Source organism: Drosophila kikkawai, chromosome 2R (genome assembly GCF_030179895.1).
Source record: "Drosophila kikkawai strain 14028-0561.14 chromosome 2R, DkikHiC1v2, whole genome shotgun sequence".
In the NCBI taxonomy this organism is placed as follows: Eukaryota; Metazoa; Arthropoda; class Insecta; order Diptera; family Drosophilidae; genus Drosophila; species Drosophila kikkawai.
The window spans coordinates 5,756,397-5,767,446 of NC_091729.1; positions in this window are offsets into that span (position 1 = coordinate 5,756,397).

Below are 11,050 nucleotides of genomic sequence, written 5' to 3' on the forward strand. Positions count from 1 at the left end.
CAATTATTATCCGATGTAATTGAATTCTTAGAGCAGCGATTAAGTTCGATAAGCTCTGTTCAGGATGAAAATCCTGTTAAAATAAATAATGCTATAAAAAAAATTTTCACTAGCAATTGTCCCATTTGCAAAGGTTTGGGACACACAGTGGCACAGTGCCAAACATTTAGAGCATTAAATCCATCAGAAAGGATGAAAAAAATTAAAAAGGCAAAATTATGCTTTAAATGTCTTAATCACGGACATCATATAAAATGTCTAAGCAATATAACGTGTTCGGTGTGCAGGGGATATCACCATAGCATGCTGCATCTATCACAATATAAAACAAGAAAGGAAGCTAACTTCGGCACGCCGAAGTTTGTATACCCTTGCAGATTGGTTTTGATGTTTATTTTATAGATTTAAATGCTAAAAGCACTCACAAAACAGAGTTTTATTACATCTTACCTTTACTTATTATGTTTACAGTTTGACAGTTACAGTTTTACATTCCCAGCTTTATATATTTTATACATTTACCGATCGCTTCTATGGCAGCTATATGATATAGTTGTCCGATTTTTATGAAATTTATACCAAAATTCTAGAATAATAAAAAAAACTTATATCTCAGAGTAAATAAAAATGCGTTGAAAAACAACGAAGCTATAATTTTATTTCTATTAATTTCCCGATCGTTCCTATGGCAGCTATATCATACAGTCGTCCGATTTTCATAAAATTTTTACCAAAATTCTGGAATAATATAAAATCTATATCTCAAAATGGTGCAAAAATATTGAAAAACAGCCAAGTTATAATTTTTTTTCTAAAAATTTATCGAACATTTGTATGGCAGCTATATGATATAGTCGTCCGATCCGGCCCGTTCCGACATATATAGCAGTGAGAGCATATAGAAGACTATATGCAAAGTTTCATTCAGATAGCATTAAAACTGAGGGACTAGTTTGCGTAGAAACAGACAGACAGACAGACAGACAGACAGACAGACAGACAGACAGACGGACAGACGGACAGACGGACAGACAGACAGACGGACAGACAGACAGACGGACAGACGGACATGGCTAGATCGACTCGGCTGTTGATGCTGATCAAGAATATATATACTTTATAGGGTCGGAAACGTCTCCTTCACTGCGTTGCAAACTTCTGACTGAAATTATAATACCCTGCAAGGGTATAAAAATAGAAAATGTCAATACGCTAAGGACATCGGATTAGCCTTATTAGCTACGGCTAGGGTTCAAATAAACAACTCAAAAGGAAATTACGAAAATTTTAGAGCTTTGATTGACACAGGGTCACAAAGAACAATTATTTCAGAAGAATCTGCGCAGATTCTAAAATTAAACAAAATTAAATCTCAAACAGAGATAAGTGGAGTATCTTCCACTGGAAAGTGCATCTCCAAGCACAAAGTAGTAATTTCCATTAAAAATTCTCCGAAAAATTTAACAACTGAAGCAATAATACTCCCAAAGCTAATGAAGGATCTTCCAGTCAATGTAGTTAAAGTTGACAAAGAAAAATGGAAGAAGTGTAAGTTAGCTGACCCCGAATTCGATAATCCAGGTCATATTGACCTAATAATTGGAGCAGACTTATATACTCACATTATTCAGAATGGAGTTAAAAGAAAAGACGGGCTCCTTGGACAAAAAACTCGTTTCGGGTGGATTGTTTCTGGATGTAAAAAATCCAAAACAAAACAAAACAACAAAACAATTGTTGCAACGACAATCGAGCTAAAAGATTTAGATCGATTTGGGGAGATGAAAGAGGAAGACAGGAATGATATCGAGTCTGAAATATGCGAAAGCAAATTTATTAAAGGTACCATAAAAAATTCAGATGGACGATGCATTGTGTCAATTCCATTTAAGGAGAATGTCACCTTAGACGATTCAAAAAAACAAGCTATATCGCAATTTATGAATTTGGAGAAGAAGTTAAAAAGAAATCTAAAACTTAAGGTTGACTACGCTAAGTTCATGAAAGAATACATGGATTTAGGACAGATGGTTGATGTGCAGGATGAAGGTAAATATTTTCTACCGCACAAGGCTGTGATAAGAGACTCCAGCCTGACAACCAAATTAAGAGTAGTTTTTTTATGCTTCAGCAAAAACTACAAACAAAAAAGATATTTTTGACATTATTGTTAAGTGGAGAAAGTGGAAATTTGTGGTGTCGGCAGACATTGAAAAAATGTATCGTCAGATAAAAATTAATGATGATGATCAAAAATATCAAAATATATATGGAGAAATTCTCTAGAAAAAATTAAAAATTATAAGTTGACAACAGTCACTTACGGTACTGCATCCGCTACCAGAGTATTGGTAAATATTGCAGAAAAATGTGAAAACCAGAAAATCAGTGCAATAATTAGGAATGATTTCTATATGGATGACCTAATGACTGGAGCTGATTCAGTAGAAGCCAATAAATTAATAAAACTGGGTTCACAAGAATTGGAGAAAGTGGGATTCAATTTGAGGAAATGGATTTCCAACGATCTCAAAATATTAGCCACTGTAGGAGACACAGGGGATAAGCTGGAAAAGGATAGGATTAATTGGCATTTTATCCCCCCGGCAGGACCTCACTTCGGAGGTATTTGGGAAGCTGGGGCGAAATCAACTAAATACCATTTAAAGCGAATAAAGTCCGTTGAAAATAGAGAGGTTGACCCCCAGCCAAAAAGGCAAACTAGAGCCGCGTCAAGAATGTCCAAGCTAGGGTTTTTAATGGCAATGCTTATATTTATATTGTGTTGTCAATTGTCTAACGCATTGCCAAATAAAGAAAAACCAAAATACTCAATAGAGAGTATAAATAAAACCTCGGCAATATACTTAGATCCAATGGGCGACGTTGAAATTGTGGCCTCGTCGTGGAACTTAGTAATTTACTATAATATGGACGTTTATTTCGAAATGTTGCGAAAGGGTAAGCAATTAATACCAAAAATGAGAGTTGTTTGCGAAAAGCTTTATGGGTTTGAAGATCAGTGTCTCTTAGTTCTAGATAACACGGAAAGACAGATCTCAGACTTAGAAGAGAATAACAAACTCTTTATGTCTCAAAGTAAGCCTAGAAATAGGAGAGCTCCTTTTGGCTTTATGGGATCTCTTTATCACATACTATTTGGAATAATGGATGAAGATGATAGAGAAGCAATGGAAAATAATATGAAGAATTTAATAAGCAATCAGCAGAATCTTAACGAATTAGGCAAAAAACAAACGTCAATTGTCGATTCTACAGTTAATATATTAAAAAGTACGACAGATGATATCAATGCAAGCTTTAAGGGCATGAATAAGAGAATCGACAATATGACTGCTGTGCTAAAGGAATCGTATTATGTATACAAAGAATCGATTAATTTCTTCATGATCTCCAAGCAATTAACGAATATAATAGATGATTGCGAGAAAATACAATCCGGAATCATAGGCCTATTAATTGACATCAATCATGGTAGACTTAATACTAACATGGTAAAGCCCAGTCAGTTAAAGCTAGAAATCTCCAGAATAAAAGACTTACTGTCAGAGAATTTAGTTTTGCCAGGAAAAAGGACAGGCACTGAGTTAAAAGAAATTTATACTTTGCTAACAGCTAGAGGACTTTTCGTTGATAGGAAGTTAATTATTAATGCAAAAATACCGTTGTTTGGTAGGCATGCTTCCGTGCTTTATAGAATCGTTCCTGTGCCTCTTAACATTGACGAACGCATGATAATAATACATCTCGAGTCTCAATATTTAGTCTACAATTTTGAACTAGATGCTTATCACCTAATGGCAGAATCCACACTTAATAAGTGCCAAAGATGGCAATCAAACAAAAGGGTTTGTGATGGAAGTTGGCCTTGGAGAAGTGCCAACGATAACAGTTGTGAGATTACTCCTCTTAAACCAAACAGGGCTTCAAATTGTAGGTATAAATCAATTATTGAGAATAAGTCATACTGGTTTGAGTTAGATAGACGAAGTAGTTGGCTCTTTAAGGTGCAGACCAACACCAAGGCTAGAGTGCAATGCGGAAGTTCCAAATTAGAAATAGTAGATTTGCCTGAACAGGGAATTTTTACAATAAGATCAGATTGCACTGTCCGAACAGATAATGATATCCTAGTAGCTCACCACACGATTCAGTCAGAAGATCAAGGGACAATATCCTTGGCATATATAGGTGAAGTTAATGAAATACCTAATGTAATATTTGAACAGTCAGGTACGACTATGATAAATCATACAGTAGAAATGAAGAATTTGTTAAATGAAATAAATGATTTAAAAACGCATAAGTTAAAATTACATGAGTTAGATTTTCATCATATCACTGGTCATACATCTTTAATGTTGGCTATTATTATTATCATAATATTGATTGTATATTTTGCGAGGAAAATAAAAATACGAAGGCAATTGCAAGCCATAGCTATCCCCAGTAATATACTAAATGTTTAAGATAAAGAAAAATGGTTAAGTCTAAGCAAAATTAAGAAAAATAATTCAAAATAAAAATGAAAAGAAATAAAATTGTACATGTATTAAGCCATGATACGGAGGCCTTTGCAAAATGTTAGTTGCAAAATTAATTATATCGAATGAAACAAATAAAATACAGTCCACTTACTTTTTATTGCAACTAATTTAAATGTACCCCGAATCTGGCTGGCCCTTGGCAGAATGTTCACACATGAACATGTAAATAGATAAGATGCATCTGTTAAGCATTAAATAAATCTCTGCCGCAGCGCACTGTACTTGTCTATCTTTAAGTAAACCCGCCACTTGGGCCTATGTAATACAAAAACAACCCGAAATATGACCTCCTGTGAGCGGTCTGGGTTTGTTCAAGATATGCGCTATCGGGCTGCCTGTGTGCACCCTTATCTCACTTAAAATACTTCCCACGATCGGGAACTGTCCGATGCGTGGGTCTAGAACTAATATCTAAATTTACATTCTCATGTTAGCTATATAAGCTAGGATTGGAATGAAATAAACTAGTTTCTTACAAAAACTCAACAGATGAAGACTTCTCATTTATTTGGGATTTTCAAGCAGTTTATTTACTGGTTCCTTGTAAAGGATTTTATTTTCTAAATAAAAAACTTCGTGCTCCTTGTTGCTGACCAATATGACTTTAACGGCTTTTATCCAATTGTCTCTGTTCTGTGCTTCAATTAAACGTGATTTTGTGGAATAATGTAATAAGAAAGCAAGACAAACGGCGAAGCGCATTAACATGCCTCATCTTCGTTCCGGCTCGGTGTTCCATGGCCCACCTTGCAACTCTATGGGGCAAATCGTCCTTTTTGATGGTCATTGCAAAAGCGTGCAATCTGTGACTACTGTAAAGGGTTTCTGTAACAAGTACACTCTCCACTTTTTCATTGTTAGCTATTGCAATGGCTAAAACCTCAATCTCATACGAACTGTACTTCTCCTCACAAGGGTTTGTTTTGTTGCTCATAAATGCTATCGGGTGAAATTACTGATCATTTGGTCCATTTGCATCAAAACGCTGCCAAAATCGGTATTTATCTGTATGTACTTCCGTTATAGCGAAAGGATCGAACAGTTTGAGTACTGGTGCTGATACCAATACTTTTAAATGGTTGAAGGAAAAGACACCCTGATCAGTAATTGCGACGCTCCTATCGTTTTTCTAATTTGATTCCTTTTGACGCATGTCACTCAAAGGCTTTACTAGGCATAATTTTTGATAAAGCGCCACATATATGACGTTAAGCCCAAGTATTTCTGCAACGCTTGTCTACTTAGAGCAATTGGAAAGTTAACGATCGCTTAAATTTTCTCGTCAGTTGTATAACCTAAAAAGTTGATCCCGCCCTTCAAAATCTGTGTTTTTCCCACTTAATTCGTAAGCCGGCTTTGATGCTGCATTTAATACGATCTCCAAAGCCTTGATTTTTTTTTTTTTAATTTATTAATTTTATTATCCTAGCGAAGGAAGTTTACACTTAAAATTTTAGCACTAGTCACAAAGAGTTTGGAATATATACTTAATTTTAACACATATGCCTTATAACTATTACTTATTACTATTATTATTACTTATTCCATAGGTTTCATCTTTGCTCGGCCCGATTATATTTTTATTTATTTATTAAGAAATAGCAAATATCTTTATATCTGACCGGGTAAAGAGTGTTTTTTAATGACATGCTCCAACTCATATCAAGTGGCCAGAGGCAAGAATAGGTGTCTTAAGATATTTTTTTATTAAAATCTAAGGACATTTCAAAATACAACAAAAAGTGCAGGTCGTTGTAAAGCGAACATAAAACACTTAAAATTTGTTTTACAAATATTCAAAGCTATAGGCCGAAAGCAACGTTGACCTTGAAGAAACTGAGAAACGTATTGGACTCAGTAGCTGACCTGAAAAAATATGTCTGTTGATTAGTTTATGAAGGAACATCACGCGTTTGCAGGTCCGACAATCCTTAAGAGAAGGCAGGTCCAAAAGGCGTAGTCTACCGGTCATGTATCTAAGATGAGTTGATAACTCCTCCTAACTTTGATTATTGCAAGTTTTGCGCCTTTTCTGCTTTTTTTACTTTTCAGTTTTCTTTTTTGTTCTTTCTGCTGTCGTATCTCACTGCTGAATGAAACTGATGAGTGAACTCTGTTCCCTCGGTTACTGCTTTACTGCCTGTGTCCCCTGTCACCTCCCAGCTCTCCGCCTGCTCCGTTCAATACCCTTTTTTACATTCGGCCATTCCTGACTACTCATCTGTCCCAGGTGACATCATCCTCGTTGTCCCACCACAGCTTCATGTAGTCACAACTGGTTGAAGTGTTAGATGGTCCTTCGAAGTCTGCTGCCTTCCGAACATTGTATCTGCCATTTCTCTTCACTTTTGCAACTTCCTACGGTCCCATGTACTCTCCGACAACTTCTTTCCAGCCACAAACTGTGTCCGGCGTATAGCGACTAATAGGGTCTTCCACACACCGTCAAAGCGCATCCACCGTTCGTTGAACAAACGGTCCATAAGGTTTTGCCGTTCCGAATTTTCTAAAATGGACCGGCATCAAAGCGCATCTAAATCTAACGACCGTTTGTTTGGCGATAGTTTTTCGGTGCTACTCTGATTTCTTCTTAACAGTGAAAATTTTACCAACACTACGAAAATGTATACACACTTGGCGAGGAACAAATGAAATATGGAATTTAAAATGTGGCGCCAAAGCTACAAGTATGCCCAAAATAGTTGTTGGCGTTTTTTTTGTATATTCTTGTCCCAAAGTGTCCCCAATTGCTACTATTTAATATAAAACGCCTATCTCTACTTTTTTTAATCGATTTGGGAAGCCTATACCACCTATACACACTCTTCGGGGAATTCGCTCTTTGTTAGAAAGAAATCATTAGAGAAACTCAAATTCCTCGTCATCTAATTTATTTTAAGTTAGTGCGGACAAAATCTGACGCAATCTGTGCTTTTGCTGTTGTACAACAGCCAAAATAGTTTGTAAATGCTCCATTTCAATTTTGCAACTGCCAATTCGACAGCCTTCATTCTGCCTTCCACTTGTTCCGACACGATTCTGCATGCTTCTTCTTGCTGGCTTTTGTTCTCCTCTTGATTCGGCAAGTTCCTGCATGTTTTCAATTTCATTGTCATTCTCCCTCATATTCATTCCCTTTTGCTATCCGGCGTTGAGACTTCTCGGACTTCTCGAGCCCCCAAATGTAAGATGGGTTGATAACCCCGCTTAGCTGATTCTTTATTATAGTAGTTTTTCTTTAAATTATTTTTATTTTTATTATTGCAAGTTTTGCGCCTTTTCTGCTTTTTTACTTTTCAGCTTTCGTTTTTGTTCTTTCTGCTGTCGTATCTCACTGCTGAATGAACTCTTTTCCCTCGGTTAATGCTTTACTGCCTGTGTCGCCTGTCACCTCCCAGCTCTCCGCCTGCTTCGTTCAATACCCTTTTTTACATGTACATATACTACGATTGTCTGATTTTTAATCAGTTCCCGAAAGACTGCTGAATCATAACGACAAAACACAACCGGAGAGTTTGAGATAGCAAATGGGATATGCGTAAATTATTACTGTCCGTTATGAGACATGAAAGCTGTGAATTTTTCTAGAATCCTTATCAATAAAGACCTGGAAAAATGCGATCATCATGTGGAGGGTGGTAAAGACTTTCTACCCTTGCAGTCTATCCAATACACCATCAATCAGGGTGAAAGACCGTCCGAATAAGAACACGTCTTCATTTGTTGAGTTAATATTTCAAACTGATTTTTTTTTTATTCAAATCCTAGCTTATATAGCTAACATGAGAATGTATTTTGATCTTAGTTTTAGACCCACGCATCGGAGAGTTCCCGATCGTGAGAAATATTCTAAGTGCGATAAGGGTGCACACAGTCAACCCGATAGCACATATCTTAAACAAACCCAGACTGCTCGCAGGAGGTCAAATTTCGGGTTGCTTGTATTACACAGGCCCAAGTGGCGGTTTTACTTAAAGATATACAAGTACAGTGCACTGCGGTAGAGATTTAATGCTTAACAGATGCATCTTATCTATTTACATGTTCATGTGTGAACACAGGGTCATTGGAAAGTTGTCTTTCTTGATTTTTTAGTTCAGTTTTCGATAGTCGCAACAAAATCTCTTCGATCCATCCTTTTTTGAGACCAGTACTACAGGCGATGCATGCTCTGAGCAACTTGGTAAAATTATTTCTGCTGAAAGCCATTTTTGCACCTGTTTGTCTATAAAACATTTGTTCTCGTACGAGGTGCGTCGCGGACGTCGATAAACAGGAACATCATCTTCAAAAACAATCTTCATATTAACCGGAGACACTAATGAATTTGTTGGCTTATAATTTTTAACGAGATTCTATGTTGGCTAAATCAACGTTGTTCAATTTTGAAGTAGTGTAACTTAGTAGGGCAAAGGCGGGAGCATAAGAAAGCTCTCTCTAGCTCTTTCCGAATTCGCCCGTCTTCGCCCTTTCATTAAGCTAGGCTCTAAGCTTAAAACTGGTTGAAGTATAATACATTAGCAAAATTGAAGTTAGATCGAACATACGCATATTTCGTTCTTCAAGTATCGGTTGTTTTTTTACTCTAAAACTAATTAGAAAATTCATGGCGCCCCCGGGTGGACAACAATAATTAAATTGAAAAAGGCAACAAACACATAAACAAAATATAAGAAAAGTGCAAACAAAAGGTTTTTTTTCTGTGCTTGAAAAATTAAAACTTGTTGCTCGCGACACGCTCTTGCGATTTAGCATATATAATAGGGTAAGGTGGGGTAAAGCCGACCTAGTAAATGGTTTTGGCTATAAAATGCTTGTTTTACATCGGATCAAGTCGTTTTACATACCAAATAAAAGGTGAGACTTTTGCGCAACTTTTTATGTAGCATTTTATTCATACCTTTGAAAAATTTTGAGATACAAGCTTTTTACGAAAAAGTTCATTTTTGCTATTTTCAAAAATGATGGGGTAAACCCGACCGCCTAAGTTTTTGGTTGACTTAATACAGATATAACCTAAATATTGGTTTTGCAATGATAAATCTATCAATGTTATGTTATATAATGGTAATAAAAGATAATAGAATTAAAAAAATGAAAATAGCAAAAGAATAAATCAGTATCATCTGATTCGCTGCTCAAATAGCTTGCTGGCGTTTTTTGGTTCGAGTTGAACGTCTGGTTGGCTGCGATGTTGATGGTTTTGGTGTGATTGTTGTTTTTTTTTTGCTTTTTTTGCGGCAGGATTTACCCCACTATTTAGAGGTCGGATTTGCCCCACCACGTAATTTTTCATAAAAACGCAATTAAAAAAGAAATTAAGAAAAAAATGAACCAAACTTATATGCACTTTGTAGAACTTTATTCAAAGAATTTATTTTTTAAAATTTTTTTTTCGTGCAATAATTTTGACAAAAAGAAATATCCTGCAGTTAATTATGCAGAAAAATGAAAGTCAAAATTGTAAAAACAAACTTGTTGTCGTTTGACCATCTCAATGTTGACTAATAAAATGCTGTCATACCACCATTTTCATTGTTTTCGATGCTCTACACGATAACACTAATATTAGTTTGCGTAGTGCTTCCGATTTTCGAAAACAGATGGAGGTCGGGTTTACCCACACTGTCGGCTTTACCCCACCTTATCCTATAAATCTTCGTGTCGGTCGCGAAATACCCTGGTTGCTGAGCCAATTGCTACCATCACCGAGGGATTTACACAGAAAGTGGCTGCTGGAGCAGTTTATATACCCTCAGAAATCGGAGATATTTATGTACAAAATTGAAAGCTAGAGTTGGAGACCAATTTTATGTTTATTGTCTTGTGCACCTTAATAAATTTATATATTGTTCAAAAGTACATACATACACATACATATATATATTTACTGAACCACTCCTGAACGCAACATGTATTGTTTGTACTGTATTACTGCAATCACTATCGCCCCCTCCCATCTCTCGTGGAAACTCGCGTTAATAGTTGGGAAGTTAATCCAACCTTGCGCACCAATACATACTAGCCTTATATAAAGCAGCTGCAGTGACCTTTTTTGTTTTTCGCTTTCGCTTATATACCGGTGCAAGCGTTGTTGTTGTTGCGCCATTTTTTGTTTGGCGCGCTTGGGTTAGCGGACCGCCGATTACCGCCCTGTTTTCGGCGGGTATACCCTTTTTTTGGGCTCATTTGCACTCACTATTAATACGAGGGTGGGCTGATAAAAAGTCGGCCTTACAAAGAAAATACGTTTTTTTTAAATTTTTTCTTTTTTATTTCTCAACATAATCTCCTTTCAGACGTATGCACTTGGACCACCGATCCTCCAGTTTCTTAATACCTTCCATAAAATAGGATTTGTCCAGGTCCTCAAAATAGGCGTTTGTTTCACATATTACCTGTTCATTTGACTGAAATTTCTTACCCCCAAGCCATTTTTTTAAGTTTGGAAATAAATAATAGTCACACGGTGCTAAATCTGG